Here is a 20,736-nt window from a genome sequence, read left to right as displayed (position 1 = left end):
GCTGCACTGTCGGAGGGGCAATGCTGAGGGAGTTCTGCACTGTCAGAGGGGCAGTACTGAGGGAACACCGCACTGTCGGAGGGGCAATGCTGAGGGAGTGCCGCACTGTCGGAGGGGCAGTACTGAGGGAGTGCCGCACTGTCGGAGGGGCAATGCTGAGGGAGTGCTGCACTGTGGGATGTGCTGTCTTTTGGTGAAGTGTGTTCTCTCTCAGGTGGGTGTAACAGATCTCATATTTATCCCTCAATCAATACCACTAAAAACAGAATATTTGATCATTATCACATTGCTGTTTGTGAGACCTTCCTGTGCGCAAATTGGCTGCCGTGTTTCCCACATTACTGCAATGACTACAATTCAAAAGTACGCAATTGCCTGGAAAGTGCTTTGGGACGTCCAGAGGACATGAAAGTGCGATATAAATGCATGTCTTTCGTTTTTTCTTTCAGTACACACTACATTATTCTCTGATCCTCTCTTTATTCTCTGCTGACTTTATTCTCAGAGCAAACTGATGGATGACGGCTGGACAGAGTGTGGGCGGGTCACCTTCATCAAACTCTGCCCCTGAATAAACAGGACTGTCTACAACCTTCTCGATGTCCACAGTGCTGCAGCCCAGACCATGCGCCATGATACCTGTCCCACCCGCCCCACCCACTCCACCCACCCCGCCCACACACACCCGCCCCACCCGCACCCGCCCCACCCACTCCCACACCCACCTCGCCCACTCCCACCCCGCCCACTCCCACACCCATCTCGCCCACTCCCACACCGCCCACTCCCACACCCGCCCCGCCCACTCCCACACCCGCCCCACCCACACCCGCCCCGCCCACTCCCGCCCACCCACACCTCACACACACCCGTCCCGCCCACTCCCACCCACATCCCACACACACCCGCCCCGCCCACTCCCACCCACACCCCACACACACCCGCCCCGCCCACTCCCACCCACACCCCACGCACACCCGCCCCGCCCACTCCCACCCCGCTCACACACACCCGCCCACTCCCACCCACACCCCACGCACAACCGCCCCGCCCACTCCCACCCCGCCCACTCCCACACCCGCCCCGCCCACTCCCACACCCGCCCCGCCCACTCCCACCCCACCCACCCACACCTCACACACACCCGTCCCGCCCACTCCCACCCCGCTCACACACACCCGCCCCGCCCACTCCCACACACACCCGCCCCGCCCACTCCCACCCACACCCCACGCACACCCGCCCCGCCCACTCCCACCCCGCTCACACACACCCGCCCACTCCCACCCACACCCCACGCACAACCGCCCCGCCCACTCCCACCCCGCCCACTCCCACACCCGCCCCACCCACTCCCGCCCCGCCCACGCCCACCCCGCCCACACCCGCCTTTAAAGCCTGTCATTGCTCATTTACTATATTCCTGGTCAATCTTTATTTCCAATCCATCTGTGCGAGAACCCTTCTCCAATCACTGAAACTGGCTTTCTTCCTGTTGGGTATTTGCATCTTTGATTTTTCTCTGTCCCTTTCCATAACTACTTTAAAGCTAACTTTATTCTGATCACTATTACCCAGATGTTCTCCAACTGAAACGTGCTGCACTTTCCCCACTCCATTCCCCAGAACAAAATCCAGCACTGCTTCCTTCCTCATTGGCTAGAAACATACTGATTTAAGAAAGTTCTCCTGTACCCAATTTAAGAGTTCTTCACTCTCCTTGGTCCCCCCAACCCTCTACATTAGGGTAATTGAAATCCCCAACGATTGCTGCTATGGCTTGCTTCAGGCACTGTCAGCTACACATACCAACAAAGCTATGGAGGAAATTCTGGTGTAGTGCTATTCGGCTGCAGAATGGGAATGGGAGAGGGGGCAGCGTGGTTTGGGGGTGGGGGGTGAGGGAGGATTTACACTCATTTTCTCTTGTGTTGCACCTGTTTTGGGGCCCCCTATGAAAGCAGGGTAAAAGAAAATCCACCCTCAGATTGCAGGTGAACAACATTCCAGGTTCACTCTGCATGACCCAGGCCATGGAATCCTATAAAATACTGCCACACGTGAAGGAGTATCCAAGTAAAGATCCCAGAAATATAGATGGGGACTCATCAATAAACCAGCAGATACCCAAGGAATCCTATCCTCCCACAACACAGGGACAATTTTAATCAGGGCCGCTAAAACTGGCCAAGCGATTTACCCACCAATGTCCCGCTCCATTCTCAAAGGCTTCCGTTTGAACCGGCTTTTCCAAGCAGGAGGCTTGGACAGCCCTCCCTTAAACTTGCGGTAAAGTATTTGGACTTATTAAAATATGCCAGAAACTTACATCCTTTGCCATGGTTTGAGCTGCAGATTGCAATCGATGATCCTGTTGTGTTAATTGGCACGACAATACATTTAGAGGACATTCTGTTCCTTTGAACGCAACTATCGCTATTTAAAGTAACAGGTACACGGGAACCCAATTTCTGTCTTGAGCCAGATTAAAGTAGCAAGAAATATAAAGTGAGGTTATAAGAGCTTCTACAAGTATGTAAAAATGAAGAGAGCAGCAAAATAAGTGTTGGTCCCTTCGAGTGGATGCATTGCTTGTGATTTTCCAAAATACCCTAGATTTTTTAACGAACGATCCCAGCGGATCGGAAGGCAGCAAATGTAACAACGCTATTCGAGAAAGGAGGGAGAGAAAACAGGAACTATAGGCCAGTTAGCCTGTTATTCTCTTTGGTAGGAAGAATAGAAAAATTTAATATTTTTTATATGGTAAAAAACTATTAAATATTGGTGTTCAGTGGATTTTGGTGGCGTAGTAAGGAAACACAGAGTTAGCATGCAGGTACAGCAAGCGATTGGGAAGGCAAACGACATGTTGGCCTTTATTGCAAGGGGGTTGGAGCACGAGAGTAAAGGGGGGAAGAATGCATTCTTGCCCGGAAAGCAGTCGGTGTCCTCGTCCGACATGGCCGCCGCGCTAAACGAGGTAAATTGGTGTGGGGGGCCTGGAGGTAGGTGACACAGCGCTAACCTGAGGTGGTGTTGCACGAGGGATCCGGGACCAACATGTTGTACTGGTGCGCCTTACTGCTTCTCCGACTGTCTGCACGAGGCTGTGAAGCCTGCAGGACATTGTGGGTAGTGAGGAGCTCTGACATTTAAAGGCATGAATTCAATGCATTTTTTAGCCCTTTCTGTCTTTTAACAATTAATCAATATCCAAGAGAAGTTCCAAATGTCAATATTCAGCACTTAAAGCTGAATTACCTTCCTAAACCCAACAAATGGGAAAAGTGCTTCAGCACTACCACCAATGGCTCAGCAAGCCAGGGAAGAGGCACCCAGGGTCTCGCACTCAGCACTCCAGCTTTGTGCAGGGGCTCAATACAGCAAGAGGGACCCTCTACCCACAGGGGCCAGATCACCGAGGCTGTCACTGCCACCAGTGTCGCCCCCACTACTGGACTCCAGTGCCCAAAGGAATTTCATGACCTCAGACCACTGATCAAGGTCAGTGAATGCATCTTCAAAAGATGTCACCTACCATCTGCACCACTAGCCTCACACACTTCTCAATTTTTTTTTTTGAAATTCATAGCCAATCGTTCCAATTCTTTGTCAAATCACAAACGCCAGAGGTCACCTTGTACACATCAAGGATCACTCTGCGCCAATGCTCTTAGCCAAAAGGCCTAGAGCCACTGCACCGTTCCTGGAAGTACTGCAATACCAGGTTCGTGCCATGGAGGTGGATGGGTCAGGTCCCCCACACACCTCCGTGGAGGTGGATGGGTCAAGCCACCCCACCCACCTCCTATTTCCAAAAAAGCAAGCATATACCTTCCTGATCCAGGGAGAACCACCTTGGGTTTATGGTGGTTACTCCCCTGTCAGGTCAGTTACGCACTACACTTGATCTTAGCCAAAAGGCCGAGAAGACCTCTCAATGCACAATCCCCAATCAGTCACCTACCAACAATCTGCACCAATGGTGAGGCACATCTCCCATTCCTAGCCTCACCTCACCCCTTTGGAGGAGACGGTGCAGGCCATTCTTGGCAGCGGCCCTTGGCCAGCGGTGGGGTTGATTGGATACAAAATGTGGGTTTCTTTGTATGTTAACCTCCTTCTGGCATGCACCACTTGCTTTCCTGCCCTCCCGTCAGCACAATTCCACCCTGTGCCTGCCTCATTTCACATGCCCAAGAAAAGCATCTGCCCAGCGAGGACCACAGGTCGATGATTCCATCCCAGATATCTGTTCACAAAGGGGCTGTCTAGGATGCACGGCTCCTCTTCAGCTTTCTCTTCTTCTGCATCTTCCTCTTCCCTCTGCAACTGGATGCTGTAAATGTGAAATTACAGCATAACATGCTTCAAATACTCAGTTGGTCAGGCAGCATGTTGACCTGAGACCTGAGACGTGAACTCCACGGATGTTGTGTGATCTGCTGAGTATTCGCAGCATGTTCTGCCTTCTCAAAGGCCTTCATTTACTATCCAATGCCTTGCAAGCCTCCAGCAGCACTCCCTACATGCTTAAAAAACTTTTCACATCTACTGCAGCAAGCAAAATTTTAAAAAGTCCAAACCCTTCCATTCAAAGTTACCTGACTGATGTGTGGGTCCCTTTAACCGCAGCTATTGCCACTGTCAGCGTGTGTCAGCCTGCTTGCACACCGGGTTAACCTGCCGTGCTTAGGACCCAGTGCTGGCGTGAACGCTAGGGTCAAAGTTCACGTAGGTGATGTTAAGTTTATGTTGCATGCCAGCTGACGTCTCCGGTTACTGGCAGCGCAATGGGGACAACCAATATGGCGGCTACCGCCGGGATCGCCTCCAATTAGCCGCCATTTTTTCCCGCATTGCTGGCATTACCAGGTGGCGGTAAGGACATCAGTTTCTCACCCAGGAAGTCTTACTACAACTGTACAGTGCCTTGGTGACACCACACTGGGGCACTGTGCACAGTTGTGGTCTCCTTATCGAAGGAAGGACATACTTGCCTTGGAGGTTGTGCAATGGAGATTCACCAGATTGTTCCTGGGATGAGTGGGTTGTCCTATGAGGAGAGATTGGGCCAATACTCTCTGGAGAGTAGAAACATAAGCCGTGTGCTGGTGGTATGCAACCGTGTTTTCACCGGGTTTTAACCCGACACGGTGAGAAATGGGCTGCTCAGCTGTTTTCTTCCTGGTCACGATCCTCGGCTCGGTTTTTGAGCTGCCGTTTAGAAGCACCACCGGGGGAGAGCTGCACCGGGGTGTAATGGCTCACATCGCCACACCGCTGTGAGTTTGGAGAATCAACCGACCCGTACACCCTGAAACGTGCCTCACAGTGCAGCCCTGCCGACAGCGGTGAATTGGATAGGCGGCAAAAAAGTGAAGTTAAAATGTTATTTTTTAATATTTTTGCAGCAATTTGTGAGGTCAGGGTGTTGGCAATGTTTTTTTGAATTTGTTTTTTGTTTGTCCCCTCCCAAGGCCTCTATCAGAGCACTCCTAGCCCCGCACTAACGTTGGCGGGGATCGAAAATAGTTCAATGCCTCCCTTTGCATGTGCTGCTGACACAGCGCAGAAACGACGGAAGTTAGGCAATTAATCGCTAATGCTAATTTGGGCGGTAAATTTCCCGCCCTGCCTCCATTTTCGCCACTAAAACGGAGAAGCCAAAAATCCAGTCGAGAAATGATCTGATTGAGACATGTAAGATTATGAGGGGGATTGACAGGGTAGATGCTGAGAGCCTGCTTCCCCCGATTGAAGGGACCACAGACTCAGAATAAGGGGTGGGCCATTTAAGACTGAGATGAAGAGAAATTTCTTTACTCAGATGATTGTGAACCTCTGGAATTCTCTGCCCCAGAGGGCTGTGGAGGCTGAATCATTGAATATATTCAAGACAGAAATCGATAGATTTTTGGACTCTCGGGGAATCGAGGGATATGGGGATCGGGCGGGAAAGTGGAGTTGAGGTCGAAGATCAGCCATGATCTTATTGAATGGTGGAGCAGGCTCGAGGGGCCACATGGCCGACTCCTGCTCCCATTTCTTAGACAGCAGACCTCAGCCGCGTTTAGGTTACCTGATGATTGGGAATACAGTTAGCAGTTATCACTAACAGTTGTATCTTTTCACTGTCCTTGCCTGGTGTTAACGGGGCAGTAACCGAACGGGGAACGGGGAACGGGGAACGGGGAGAGGGAAGGGGAACAGTGAGCGGGGAATGGGGAACGGGGAGAGGGAAGGGGAACAGTGAGCGGGGAATGGGGAATGTGGAACGGGAACGGGGATCAGGGAGGGGAACGAGGATCGGGGAACAGGGAACGGGGTGGGGAACGGGGAACGGGGAATGGGGTGTGGAACGGGGAATGGGGAACGGCGAACGGGGTGGGGAACGGGGAATGGGGATCGGGGTGGGGAATGGGGAGCGGGGAACGGGGATCGGGGTGTGGGGAATGGGGATTGGGGAATGGGGATCGGGGAGCGGGGATCGGGGTGGGGAATGGGGATCGGGGTGGGGAATGGGGAACGGGGAACGGGGAGCGGGGATCGGGGTGGGGAATGGGGATCGGGGTGGGGAATGGGGATCAGGGTGGGGAACGGGGAGCGGGGATCGGGGTGGGGAATGGGAATCGGGGTAGGGAATGGGGATCGGGGTGGGGAATGGGAATCGGGGTAGGGAATGGGGATCGGGGTGGGGAATGGGAATCGGGGTAGGGAATGGGGATCGGGGTGGGGAATGGGAATCGGGGTAGGGAATGGGGATCGGGGTGGGGAATGGGGATCGGGGTAGGGAATGGGAATCGGGGTAGGGAATGGGAATCGGGGTAGGGAATGGGAATCGGGGTAGGGAATGGGAATCGGGGTGGGGAACGGGGAGCGGGGATCGGGGTGGGGAATGGGGATCGGGGTGGGGAATGGGAATCGGGGTAGGGAATGGGAATCGGGGTGGGGAACGGGGAGCGGGGTGGGGAATGGGGATCGGGGTAGGGAATGGGAATCGGGGTAGGGAATGGGAATCGGGGTGGGGAACGGGGAGCAGGGATCGGGGTGGGGAATGGGGATCGGGGTGGGGAATGGGGATCGGGGTGGGGAATGGGAATCGGGGTGGGGAACGGGGAGCGGGGATCGGGGTGGGGAATGGGGATCGGGGATCGGGGTAGGGAATGGGGATCGGGGTGGGGAATGGGAATCGGGGTGGGGAATGGGGATCGGGGATCGGGGTAGGGAATGGGGATCGGGGTGGGGAATGGGAATCGGGGTGGGGAACGGGGAGCGGGGATCGGGGTGGGGAATGGGGATCGGGGATCGGGGTAGGGAATGGGGATCGGGGTGGGGAATGGGAATCGGGGTGGGGAACGGGGAGCGGGGATCGGGGTGGGGAATGGGGATCGGGGTGGGGAATGGGGAACAGGGAACGGGGATCGGGGTGGGGAATGGGGATCGGGGATCGGGGTAGGGAATGGGGATCGGGGTGGGGAATGGGGAACGGGGATCGGGGTGGGGAATGGGGATCAGGGTGGGGAATGGGGAACAGGGAACGGGGATCGGGGTGGGGAATGGGGATCGGGGATCGGGGTGAGGAATGGGGGTCGGGGTGGGGAATGCGGATCGGGGATTGGGGTGGGGAATGGGGAACGGGGAACGGGGTCAGGGAACGGTGAGCGGGAAGCAGGAAATGGGGAATGGGAAACGGGGTCGGGGTGGGGAATGGGGAACGTGGAACGGGAGCTGTTCCGTCCCATTAACAACAGTGATGCGGCCGGCTCCATTTTGAAAAGGGCCTTCTGAAAGGTGTTCAAAGTACCTACCTGATTCATGTGATAGGCCACTCTTAAATGAGGGTCATATGATGGTCCGTGTGTGTGCGTGTGTGTGTAAAGTCCCGAAGGGCTCTTTGAATTGCGCTGTGTGATGAAGGGATGTTACGAGAACAATGAACCATAATCGGTCTGCACCATTCTTTTGTTTTTACAGTTGTATTGAAGGAAAATGAGGGAACTTCTTCTCACCCTTCTGCTCGCAGCCAGCAGTAAGTCCCGCATTCTACTTGCCTTTGACTTTCTGCATCTGATCTCGATAAATGTCGAAGGGGCATTGAAACTGCATCTTGCTTTAGTGAGAAGACGTTGTCCTATTATTGACTATTATTGGGGTTCCTCCTTGTGGATGGAATATGTTAATTTTATACAGAAGGTTCTCTAAAAGGAAAATACGGGGTCACATTATCATCGAATCATCGAGTCGTACAGCACAGAGGAGGCCATTCGCCCATTGTGCCTGTGCTGCCACTTTGAAAAGTTATCCAATTAGTCCCCACCCGCTGATCCTGTCCCATTACTAGAATCTTACCGCACAGAAACACGGCATTTGGCCCAGGGGCTTTGCCAGGGTTTATGTTCCAAGTTGCTGAGGTTGCTCGAAGTGTGCCTGAGACAGTGGTCGGGGCGGGGGAAGGAACGTACCGAGTTTCTGGCGGAGGCTGGTGATCATGGTTTTGGTCTTCCCAATATGACAGCATAACCTGCACATTATCGCTGGGCTTGTGGCCTTGATAACCGATGTCTCGTGACTCTGGCCATTAACTACTGGTTGTAACATCCTTTTTCTAAGGTTATTGTCTGAACTTCTCAAAATGCTTAGCTGTGTTCTGAGTTCAGAAGAACACCCGGCCCCTCGAGCCTGCTCCACCATTCAATACGACCATGGCTGATCTGATCGTGGACTCTGCTCCCCAAAACCCTTCACTCCCTTATCGCTCAAACATCTCTCTCTCTCCACCTTAAATATAGTCACTGAGTCAACCCCCACAGCTGTGTGGGGCAGAGCAGGGTGGTTAAAACATCCTCTCCCACTGACTCTCTCCGTACTCCCCACCCTATCAGGCCGACCGTGTGGGGAAACTTTATCCCCCAAAAATGGGTGGGTTTTGGTTGGGTGGGAAGTCAAAATATAAAAATTCTGAAACAGGAACTTAACCGGCCTCGAAGCCGCCCACGTCCAGCGACCAATCCGCTCTCAGGGGCAGAGGGCAGGTGACCAATCCGCTCTCAGGAGCAGGGGCAGGTGACCAATCCGCTCTCAGGGTTGGAGGCAGGTGACCAATCCGCTCTCAGCGGCAGGGGGCAGGTGACCAATCCGCTCTCAGGGGCGGGTGGGGAGGGGGTAACAGCTTTTAAGCAGGCTGCTTGCCTCCATTTTAACAATAATTTTATTTTTAACGCATGTGGCTTGGGTTAGTCGGGCTCCGGGAATCCCAGCAGGTGAAAGGAGGCAGGTGGGCAGATCTGTATCCATGGGGCAAGTGTATTTACAGCACTGCGGGAGGGCCGGGAGGAGCTGGAGTGTTTGCTCCCGGCCCAACAATCTAAGCTGCTTCCAGCTCCCCGACCACCACTAACCCCCCTCCCCCCCCCACACATCCCCGTTCCCCCCCCCACTCCCCCCCCACACCCCCGCTCCCCCACTCCCCCCCCCACATCCCCGCTCCCCCCGCCCCCCTCACACCCCCGCTCCCCCCCCACACCCCCGCACACCCACTCCCCCCCACATCCCCGCTCCCCCCCACACCCTCCGCTCCCCACCCCCACTCCCCCCACACCCCCCACACCCCCACTCCCCTCCCACACCCCTACTCCCACACCCCCCACACCCCTACTCTCACACCCCTACACCCCCCCCACCCACACACCTGTAAATGTTCTCCTTCTCCAGTATTTACCCGTTTGAAAGTTTCTATTGACTCTGCTTCCACTGCCCTTTCTAGCCGCGTGTTCCAGACCACAATCTGAGAGAATGTTTTCTCATGTCGCCTCTGGCTCTTTTGCCAATCACCATAAATCTGTGCCCTCGTCTGCGTTTGGAAACAGCTTCTCTTTATTTACCATTCATGATTTTGAACAACTCTATTAAATCTCCTCGTAACCTTCTGGGCTCTAAGGAGAACAATCCCAGCTTCTGTAGTCTCACACATAACTGAAGTCCTGGGACCACTCCAGTAAATCTCCCCTCACCCTCTCCAAGGCCTTCACATCCTTCCTAAAGTGCAGTGCCCAGAATTAAACACAATACTCCAGCTGGGGCCAAACCAAAGGATTCAATTCAAGATGTTAGTGTTGAAAGCAAACATTAGGAGCCAGTATCTGTCACTGAAATGAGAAGTGAGGACAGAGTACCTTTTCACTTTGGTCATTTTACAGCACAGATTTATACTGACTGTTTTGGGAGCGAGTCGGCAATCTGGAAATACGAAGGTGGTTGCGATCCACACACAGGACGGTTTTGGGTGTCTGTTAATATTGACTGTAACAGTGTTTGATCTTTTTTTATCACAGTTCATGGCACATTATGAAAGCAAAGAGTAGAATATCAGATGATTTAATAGCTGGGACAATGGCAGCTGAGTGGTAGTTTTAGGCCAAGAGTATGAAGTTGAAGACTGGGGATGGGCTTTTACCAACCTCGGCGGGTCCGTGGCAGGCGACGTCGATGCGGCTCCCGGCCTCGCTGCCGGCTCCAGCCCGTTGTCCAAAATGATTTTTCCCTGATTGGACTTGTTAAGCCCGCCCAGCTCATTTGCCGGCCAGTTGCAGCAAGCGGGTCTGATGATGTCATTCGATGACGTGTCATCAGTCGGTTTCCTTAAAGGGGCCATGTGCAAATTTATTTTGACATTTGTGCTGTCAGTGTTCTACAGCATTGAGGTGCTGCAAACACTGACAAGAGGGGCACGGCTGCATGCAAGCTCTCCCATTCCCTCCATATGCTCTAATGGGTGGAAGAGATCTTTCCAGGAGATCAACGCAACCTGGTTGCACGTTGTACAGGAGGGCACAAGCAGGGATGTGGTCAGGGGGATCTGGCTGCAGTGGTGCAATGATCTCAGTGGATCATGAAACTTTACTGAAAAGCCATACTCAATCTCATCCTGCTGTGTCACTCATCACATCCCCATCACTCTGCCTTCCCTCCCCTACCCCTGCACATCCTTACACCAACTTACCTTGCACCTCCACCCATCCCTCTCTTTCACTCTACATTATCACTTCCCCATCTCACTAGCCACCCCTCACACTCACCCTCATCCTTGTCCAATCATACCAACTAACAACACACAAGGGTAGGCACTTGGTTCTTTCAATCAATGTTCATGTGAAGTTTCTGATAATGTGTTGTCAAACATTTAAATCTTTATTTTCAACACTTTGTGTTCTTGGACAGCTTTGTGTGCTCCTTTGGAAGTGGCTTAATGAGTTACAGTGAATGGTGAGACATAACGGTAGCCCCCGCAATGGCGATGAGTGTGAAAGGAATGGTTTGGACATTGTAGGGATGCTTTATGCTGCTGGTGTGGGGTGGTGCCAACCTGGTGCATCATATAGCAGCCAGGGTGTACAGCATCAAGTGAAGTAAATCTGGCCATGGTGAGGCCATCCCTGGTGTCCTGGACAGCAATGTGGTCGGGTGCTGATGCCCTGTGCCCTGTGCAGCATCAGTTGATTGCGGAAAAGGTTGGTGTTTTTGGTCCTGCTGGTGTGCCTGTTGATGCTGGGGTTGGGGCTGATTGTGGTGGGATTCTGAGGACTAAGGTGAGACAGAATAAACTGTACCCATTCTGATGTAATAGATGGCAGGTGAGTTTGAGATGACAGAAGCGATCTGTCAATGGTGAGAGAGGCTGTTCCAATGAGGTGACACTGGATAGAGAATTTGCTCCAGTCACTTGCAACCTGCATAAAGCTCCATTTATCTTCCAAATGCAGTTAGCAACAGCTTTTGGGTTTGGAAAGTGAACAGCTGTGAGATGGGAGCTTTTATAGCACATTTGCAGCTGTCAAGTAATGACATGATCCCAAGGCCATTCAACTCTCGCCCTGCTTACCTGATGTGATCCCCAAGCAGTGTGGACCCCGTGGGTGACCTGTTAAACTCTGAAGGTGAGCTGAAAATAGTTCTTAATCCTCTATTACCAAGGTCATATGACCTGAATTTCCTCCCCTGCCATTGCGTGTCAGGTCTGCTCAGCATTGACAGACCCGACATTTGGGGAATTTGACAGCGGGCTCCTGACTCGCTGTAAAGAAAAAAAAAATTCCCACCCAACCCGCCCCCGCTGACCCCCGGCAAAATTCCCCCATGGCTTTTGAGAAAGGCTGAGGCCTTTCAAGTAAAAACCTGAATGAAAAGTGCTCAAAAACAGAAAATACAACTTTGCTGGTAAGTTTGATCATGTTGTTGTAAGATATTTTTATTTTTCAATGCTTTTAAAGAAAGGTCAGTTAGATAAGGTGGTTAAGAAGACATAGGAAAATCAGATCAGGAGGAGGCCATTTAGCCCCTTGAGCCTGTTCCGCCACTCAGTGAGATCACGGCTGATCTGTGACCTAACTCCATATACCCGCCTTTGTCCCATATCCCTTAATAATTTGGGTTAACAAAAAACTATCAGTCTCAGATTTAAAATTAACGATTGATCTAGCATCAATTGCTGTTTGCGGAAGAGAATTCCAATCTTCTACCACCTTTTGTGTGTTTGCTAATTTCACTTCTGAAAGGTCGTGCTCCAATTTTTAGCCGATGCCCCTAGTCCTGGACTCTCCAACCAGCGGCAATAGTTTATATCTATCCTGTTTCCCTTAATATCTTGAAAACTTAGATCAAATCACCTCTTAACCTTCTAAATTTCAGGGAATACAACCCTAGTGTGTAGTCTCTCCTCCTAACTTAACTCTTGAAGTCCGGGTATCATTCTGGTAAACCTACGCTGCACTCCCTCCAAGGCCAATATATCCTCCCGCAGGTATGGTGCTCAGAACTGCTCACAGTGCTCCAGGTGTGGTCTAACCAGGGCTTTGTATAGCTGTAGCACAACTTCTACAAAATTGGCTTGGAGGTAGAAAGCAAAAGGTAATGATTGATGGATGTTTTTGTGACTGTAAGGATGTTTCCAATGGGGTTCCGCAGGACTCAGTACTGGGTCCCTTGCTTTTTGTGGTATACATCAATGATCTAGATTTGAATATAGGGGGTATGATTAAGTAGTTTGCAGATGGCACTAAAATTGGCTGTGTGGTTGATAATGAAGAGGAAAGACATGGGCTGCAGGAGGATATCAATCTACTGGTCAGGTGGGCAGAGCAGTGGCAAATGGAATTTAATTCAGAGAATTGTGAGGTAATGCACTTGGGGAGGGCTAATAAGGAAAGGGTATACACATTAAGCGGTAGGCCACTTAATAGTGTAGATGAACAATGGGACCTTGGAGTGCTTGTCCACAGATCCCTGAAAGTAGCAGGCCAGGTGGATAAGGTGGTTAAGAAGGCATACGGAATGCTTGCCTTTATCGGCCAAGGCATAGAATACAAGAGCAGGGAGGTTATGCTTAAATTGTATAATACTTTGGTTAGGCCACAGCTGGAGTACTGCGTGCAGTTCTGGTCACCATATTATAGGAAGGACGTGATTGCACTGGAGAGGGTGCAGAGAAGATTGACTAAGATGCTGCCTGGAATGGAGAATCTTAGTTATGAAGACAGATTGGATAGGCTGGGTTTGTTCTCATTGGAACAGAGGAGGTTGAGAGGAGACCTCATTGAGGTGTACAAAATATTGAGGGGCCTGCATATAGTGGATCGTAAGGGTCTATTTCCCTTGGTGGAGGGGTCAATTAAGAGGGGGCATAGTTTTAAGGTCGTTGGTGGAAGGTTCAGAGGGGATTTGAGGGGGGGGGGCTTCTTCACACAGAGGGTTGTGGGGGTCTGGAACTCACTATCTGGGAGAGTGGTGGATGCAAAAACCCTCACCATATTTAAAAGATGGTTGGATGGGCACTTGAAGTGCTGTAACCTGCAGGGTTATGGACCTAGAGCTAGTAAGTGGGATTAGCCTGGATAATCTCTTGTTGGCTGGTGCTGATACGATGGTAAGTACTGCAGGGAATCTAATATGGCCAGGGTGATCTCCTGGACTAATTTTGATCACCTAGATGGGTCGGAGAGGAATTTTGCCAGATTTTTTTCCCCCCAATTGGCCTGGGTTTTTATCTGATTTTTGCCTCTCCCAGGAGATTGCATGGCTCCGGTTGGGGTGGAGTGTAGAATGTTTCAGTGGTGTAAGAGGTGTTGCAGTTGTGTGAGGCGGACTGGTTGGGCTGGGTGCTCTTTACCTTTCCGCCATTGTTCATTGTTCATAGGTTTATATGTAACCTTCAGGGCTGTTGACCGAGGGCCATGCGGCTCTTTGTCGGCCGGCGCGGACACGGTGGGCCGAAATGGCCTCCTTCTGCGCTGTAAATTTCTATGTTTCCATGTTTCTATATGGGTCCCTGGGCTTTATAAATAGAGGTATAGAATACAAAAGCCAGGAAGTTATGCTAAACCTATATAAAACACTAGTCGGTCCCAGCTGGAGTACTGTGTCCAGTTCTGGACACCACACTTTAGGAAGGACGTGAAGGCTTTGGAGATGGTACAGAAGAGATTTACTAGAATGGTTCCAGGGATGAAGGATTACAGTTGCGTGGATAGACTAGAAAAGCTGGAATTGTTGTACTTGGAGGAGCGATGGTTAAGAGGAGATTTGATAGAAGCGTTTAAAATCAATGAAGGATTTAGATAGAGTGAATAAAGAGAAATTGGTTCCAATGGCTGAAGGGTCAATAACCAGCGGGCATTGATTGAAGGTGATTCGCAAAAGAACCCGAGGCGACATGAGGAAAAACTTTTATACGCAGCGAGTGGTTAGGATTTGGAATGCACGGGCGGTGATAGGGCGGTGGATACAGATTCAGTAGTAGCCCTCAAAAGGGAATTGGGTGAATACTTGATAGAAAAAATTGCAGGGATATGGGGAAAGAGCGGGGGAGTGGAACTGACTGGATTACTCTTCGAAAGAGCCAGCACAGACTCGATGGGCCGAATGGTCCGTATGTGCCGTACTTATTGTATTACTTTAAGAAATATGCGATTCCAAAAATTGCAATGAAAAATTGAGTGGAATGCCGAGGTGCCACAGGGACATGTAACACAGCAAGTGTGGCCAAACTGACACTAAATACACTGGTCAGGAAATTCATCGGGACTGCGTCTGCTCCATTACTTCACGTTTACGAGTGCTGCACTGCAGGCAAACGTAGAGAGAGCATCTCCGAGGGATTTATTGGCCAGTATTTTTATAATACTAGTCAACGTCTTATGGAGTTCCACATTTGAAGTCATAGAGATAGTTTTGTCGGAAGCTTTATCTTCTTTGGCATAGTTCTGGTGAGTGAAGAGGATATGCTGTTTGGGAGCTGGGTACTGGGATGGTCAGGATTTGCGAATGGATGTGGAAGCAGTTAAGGTGGCTGAGGTAGTGAGCACTTGTGTGGGTTAGTCAGTAGGTGGCAATGGATTTGAGAGGTAATGAGTACTTAGGGTAGCAGAGCGTGTAGTGAAGAGACATGGGGCCCAAAATTCAGCTCCCAAAAAGGTCACTTACCGCCAGAAAGTGGCGGCCAGGTGGCGGAGTCGAGCGGCCGCCGATTTCTGGTCCAATGGTCGCCGCCAGTGAAATTCAGCTCGGGGGGTTTTCTGACGGTCCCCACTTCACCCCACTGCTGCTGACCATCCTAAGTGCATCGCCAAAGGGCGCACCGCCAAGCTCCCGTACCTCCATCGCGCCTCCCGCCAAATTTAAGCCCAAAAACCTTTAACCCGCCACGCGGTGCCCCCGACAGCTTTTTCTGTCGGTGCACCTTCCTTTCAGTCTGTGAGCCATAGCAGCACGGCAGCCCTTCAGGGGGAGGGCGCTGTTGGGGTAAAAGACAGACTTCTCTTCCTTGAGGTGGACTCCCTGATATAAGGAGTCGACACCTGCCCGCCCGTATAGTGACCACAGAATCACTCAGACAAAAACTTTGGTTCAACCGGTTTTTATTCAAGCATGCTGGGGAAATGTTCCAATGAACACTTCCCAGAACAACAGTTTGCACTGACAATTATACATTTCCTGCGGTGTGTGACCCTCCTACAAAATCATCGATTGGCCGACTGCAATCAGCGAAATTACATTGATTTGTTGACTCTTATCAGACTGGCTCTGAGTGGTTCCCCACCTGTCCATCTCCCATCACGTCACCCTCCTGGAATGTGTTCAACTTTGCCTCAGTTTCTCATGACGTGTGAAGTAACCTTGCTTCCCAGGGTTTGCTATCTTGTTCCCAAACACCTGCTTTCTTATCCTGTTCCCAAGAGAACTTCAGTCATAATGTCCTAGTTTCTCATGAGATTCAGATGCTCTTACAATCTATATTCCTAAACATTTGCATCCTTGTTCTGTACTGAATATATATTTTCATCTTCTATCAGTCCGTGCTAAAGGTCAATGCAGTGTTGGCTACCTATGATGGTTCATTAACCATCAAGCTTTGCACCATAGCATGCTTTGCTGTTTCCCCTTCTTAAAACCCAATGTAAGCGAGTGTATAAGCGTGCTTTACGTACATAAACGAGTGTTATATACAATTACAATCCCTATAAAGACAGGGGAACTCCTGATTCCTCAGAATCCCCTAATACTGACAAGCCCAACAATTCAGTTCGGGTATCGGTTTTCCTCCCCTTACAATGGCCCTTGGCTTTCTGCCCAAGGTAGGCCATTTCCCAATTAATTCCTCATGGGTGAGCCTCCAGGGTTGTCCTTCGCTTCAGTAGCGCTACTTTCCGAACTGCAGGATCCACCTGTTGGCTTTCCCATCAAGGTTATACTAGATAATTATTTTTTAGCCGGACTGTCTATATTCCCTTTATTCAATGTTTTAACTATGGTTCGGGCTAAGGCCTGCATCTTACGTCAGTTACAACGTTTACAGGCTAACAGTAGCAAGATGACCAAGATGATCTCTTGCAGTACAACCAGTACATGTGACAGTATCTGTATCCACGAATGCACTTGCACATTGAATCCTGCATGTTCTCAGTGTTCGAATTCTGCCCCGCCTGGGGCATCCTCTGTTTCTTCTATCTTCCCTCCACCCGGGCTCTTGAATATTCTCTTTTATTGTGTTCAATTCAGTTGAGCTTTTTTCTCATTCAGTTTGAGTATCGGCTTTTCCTTGCGGCCTGATGGCCTTCGCACACCTTTCGCGGATAGTGGCTATCATTGTCCCATTGATGGTTTCTTCTTTCAGTTCAGAGTTTATAACGTAGCCATTTATGTGTGTTTCGTCATGCGGGGTAAAGCAGAAGTTAGTATTCATGATGGCACATGAGGTATCTCCTCCCTTATTTGTGTCCGTTATCTCAGTCGCCGTGGTGCCCACACACCATTCCCCATTTCCTTGTGGAGCAGCGGTGGTTTCGTAGTCTCAGGCTGGGGGGGTGATACTCAAGGTGCACCCATCCACTTGGTCATATCCACAGTCACCTTTGAGCAATCATAGTGGATCTCGACATGAAACAACTTGATTATTTTTATAGCAATCATCTATGCTGAGATTCTTAGTACTGTTGTTCTTCTTCAATACATATCTGGATTGTCATGTGCCGCACGTGAGTTTGATTTCTTATTCACCCTACATTATTTGTTTGGTATAGGGGATCTCCCTTTGTCACATCATACTGTGGTATTGATTGTACAAAACCTATTATATTTAAATGTCCGGTTACACATCTGACCTTTGGGACCCAAACATGATTGTTTCTCCGCAGGCACGAGTCATGTTTTTGTCCAAGGTCCCGTTGGTAAATACATCAAGTGTTATCCAACCCAGCACCTTTCCATTTTGAAGTTGCTCTAGGTTATGCCTGAGGAACCATGCTCTGTACCCTGCACATACTATGTCTGTCTGTATGGTTCTATTCAAGTTTCTTTCCGCTCTGTTTATCGAATTTAGAGTTCTGGCATGGTCTCGCAACGTGGACAATTCCCTCTCCACCAATCCAAGGTTCGGGTTAGGGATTTGACCCGATCATCTATCGTGTGCAGGTCTATAGTGTTTACCATCGCAACTCCCGCCGCTTATCCCGCCGTGTACCTTTTCTAGTGTCCCTCTTTCTCCCCAGTCTCGCTTTTTACCTGACCCTCTGTCCACATTAAACTTCATGGTTTTTGATTCAGGGCCTTCAAGTGCCCGCAGGATCAGGTGTTTATACAGGCTTATGGTGTTTGACTCACAAAAGCTGGGGATGGTTAAGTCTGTTAAATTTAGCAATACAGTAATTATTCGCTGACGTACCCCGAAGCGTATCCTTGGTCTGCCTTATTACCAATCCTTCTTTTGCCCCAGCGTTCATAGTTGGACATGTTTGTGGTGCTGGGGGTGTGATGGTCGGGGCCCTGGTAGTGCTCACTGTTGCTAAAGTAGTGGGTGGGTCCGTGTTGGTGGGTCTATCTCAGGAGATATCCCTCCACCACCATTCATAGATGTTGAGTGAAATCTGTACCCCCTTCCCCCGGGTGCAGTATCTTTTTTCCCCCCCTCCTGGTTATAAAACACACCGCGGTCTTATTCCCACTAATTATTGGTCCCGTATTACTGGCCTATCCCCAATGTTGTTTTGTTTCCTTGTTACGTTGTTTTATGCTGATATTTAAGTCGACTGTTGCTCCGTCCGTCACCATCAGTGTTTTTGATGACAACTAATGTCGCCCGAGTCCCTGTAATACAGGCCTTGCTGTCCCTCAGCCTGTTGTCCTTGATGTGAGGCTGCGTTACCCCATGTTGTTCCCACGAGCACCAAAATCCTGCAAAAAAATAATATTTCCCGGTTGTCACTGGTTAGTTAGTGACTATGTTTTTCAACTGGGTCCAGTGTTTCCACTTGCCGATAACGATGCAGGCGCACGTGTCCCTTACCATTACCTGGTGGGGTCCGGTCCACTTCGGTGCAAACCTGGACTTCTCTGGGTTAATCCTCATCATCACCTGACTGTCTATTTGGGGTATTTCGACCTCCTGTTCCTTAGTGTCGTTCTCTAAGTCCTTGATTACTTGTTGATCTCTAGCCTGTGCTTTTAAGTCATGTAACTGCTTACAATATTCCATCACAAACCTCCGTATCCTGTGTTTATAAGGTCTACGTCCTCGCTTCCTGTAACCAAGACTTCTGGCAGTCTCATTAGTTCAAAGGGTGTCAGTCCTGTCGTCTGACTAGGGGTTGCCTTGAGTTTCATCAGTACGCAGGGTAACCTGTCTACCCATCCCTTTCCAGTCTCTTCCATTGCCTTGGCTAGGGCCGCTTTTATGGTCCTATTCATTCGTTCCACCAGTCTGAGGTGGGATAGGTGTATGTCCTGAAGCGTGACAGGTGACATGGTAATAACAGGAAGAAAGCTGTATTGATCGTGCGCAGCGCAAACAAGAAGGAATACAAGCTAAGGGGGGAGGAGGAGGCGGTGTGGGACTCCAGGATGTTTAGGAAAAACTGCCCAGTGGGATAAAATGAAGACCAAGGGGGATCTCTGAGATATGGACCTGAAGGGTCCTGGGTGTAAATACTAGCAGGAAAGGAGAAAAATAAAACCCACACTTAAGTTGTGGAGGAACCAGATTAGGGAGGCAAGCAGTATTGTTAGTCCGGCTGGACGTTAGAGGGGTCCAAGGACTTGGAAACAGTACACAGAATCTGGTAGAGGGGTAAACGTACCCAGACGAGAAATGGCATGCAAGGATAAGTTGCTGAAAAAACATAGGATATGCTGTATTGAATGAAAAGTTGGTGTGAATGTCTGTCTTTAAGTGAAAGTTTTCGTGTGGAAGCTTTCTTGACTGTGGAATAAGTTGTTGAAAAAACATAGGCCAGGCTGTATTGAACGCACAAAGGACGGGTTGTTTATCAAAAGATAAAACTTGCAACCTTGAAGCTAGATTGCTGAAAGAAGAAACCATTGAACGTTTAATGTCTTATGTAGTTTAAATTAACAATGGGAAAAAAAAGTAACTTACTGGATGCTATTTGATACTGGCTCTGAAAAAGATATTGGTTTAATTGGAGGGTAATTAACCAATGAAACTCGGATTTTCATTGTGGCCGCAGTGAAATTCTGGTTTTGTTTCAAAGTGAATATTGGAAAATACTATTTTAAATTATGAGAAAGTTTCACTTCAGTAAAGGAGATTTAAATTTTGGGTTTGAAAACCTTTTTAAAATGGGTGCCGTATTCTGATATCGGGAAAGGTTTAAAAAAGAATTATGCGAAGTCATGTGATGATGTAAGGCCTTCTCACAAACCGACAAAGGAGTTAACCCTTTCCACTGACAGCTGGTTTATTTAGTTCACCAAAAAACTTTAGCAGCGCTGCATGGAATTTAAAAAATACTGGACATTATTAATTTGGGTTTCTTAATTGGAAGTGAATATTTTCCCACATACCAGAAGAAAAATAAAATTGTAACGGCTATAAAGAATTTTTTTTAAAGTGTAATCTTTAATATGGAAAGAGTGAGGTAACATATCGAGAATACATCACAATACAAGGGAAAAGACCGATACCCAAGGATAGAAAAGAACCTATTAGATCGATACCAAAGCCAGGGACCGTGGAAGGGGCCAGGCAGGTACCAGCACTATTCCACTGCTGCCGAAATGTTATTCCTGAATATGCCGAGATGGCCCAACCTATCCAGGACCTGGTCAACGGGGGGAAACCCTCCCAAGAACCTGTAAACTGGGGCCCTGATCAGGAAACGGCGTTTGTATGGTTAAAACAAGCTCTCACAAGTGCTCCAGCCCTGGGATTACCCGACCAGAATA

General features: G+C 49.8%; 1 pseudogene; it reads right to left on the bottom strand.

Annotated features, from left to right (window-relative positions):
- Window positions 1-3,693: 3,693 nt before the first annotated feature.
- On the bottom strand, window positions 3,694-3,939 carry LOC139229446 (U2 spliceosomal RNA; annotated as a pseudogene).
- Window positions 3,940-20,736: the final 16,797 nt, after the last annotated feature.

Source organism: Pristiophorus japonicus, chromosome 18 (assembly GCF_044704955.1).
Source record: "Pristiophorus japonicus isolate sPriJap1 chromosome 18, sPriJap1.hap1, whole genome shotgun sequence".
Taxonomy (NCBI): Eukaryota; Metazoa; Chordata; class Chondrichthyes; family Pristiophoridae; genus Pristiophorus; species Pristiophorus japonicus.
This window is presented reverse-complemented; position numbering and strand designations above follow the sequence as displayed.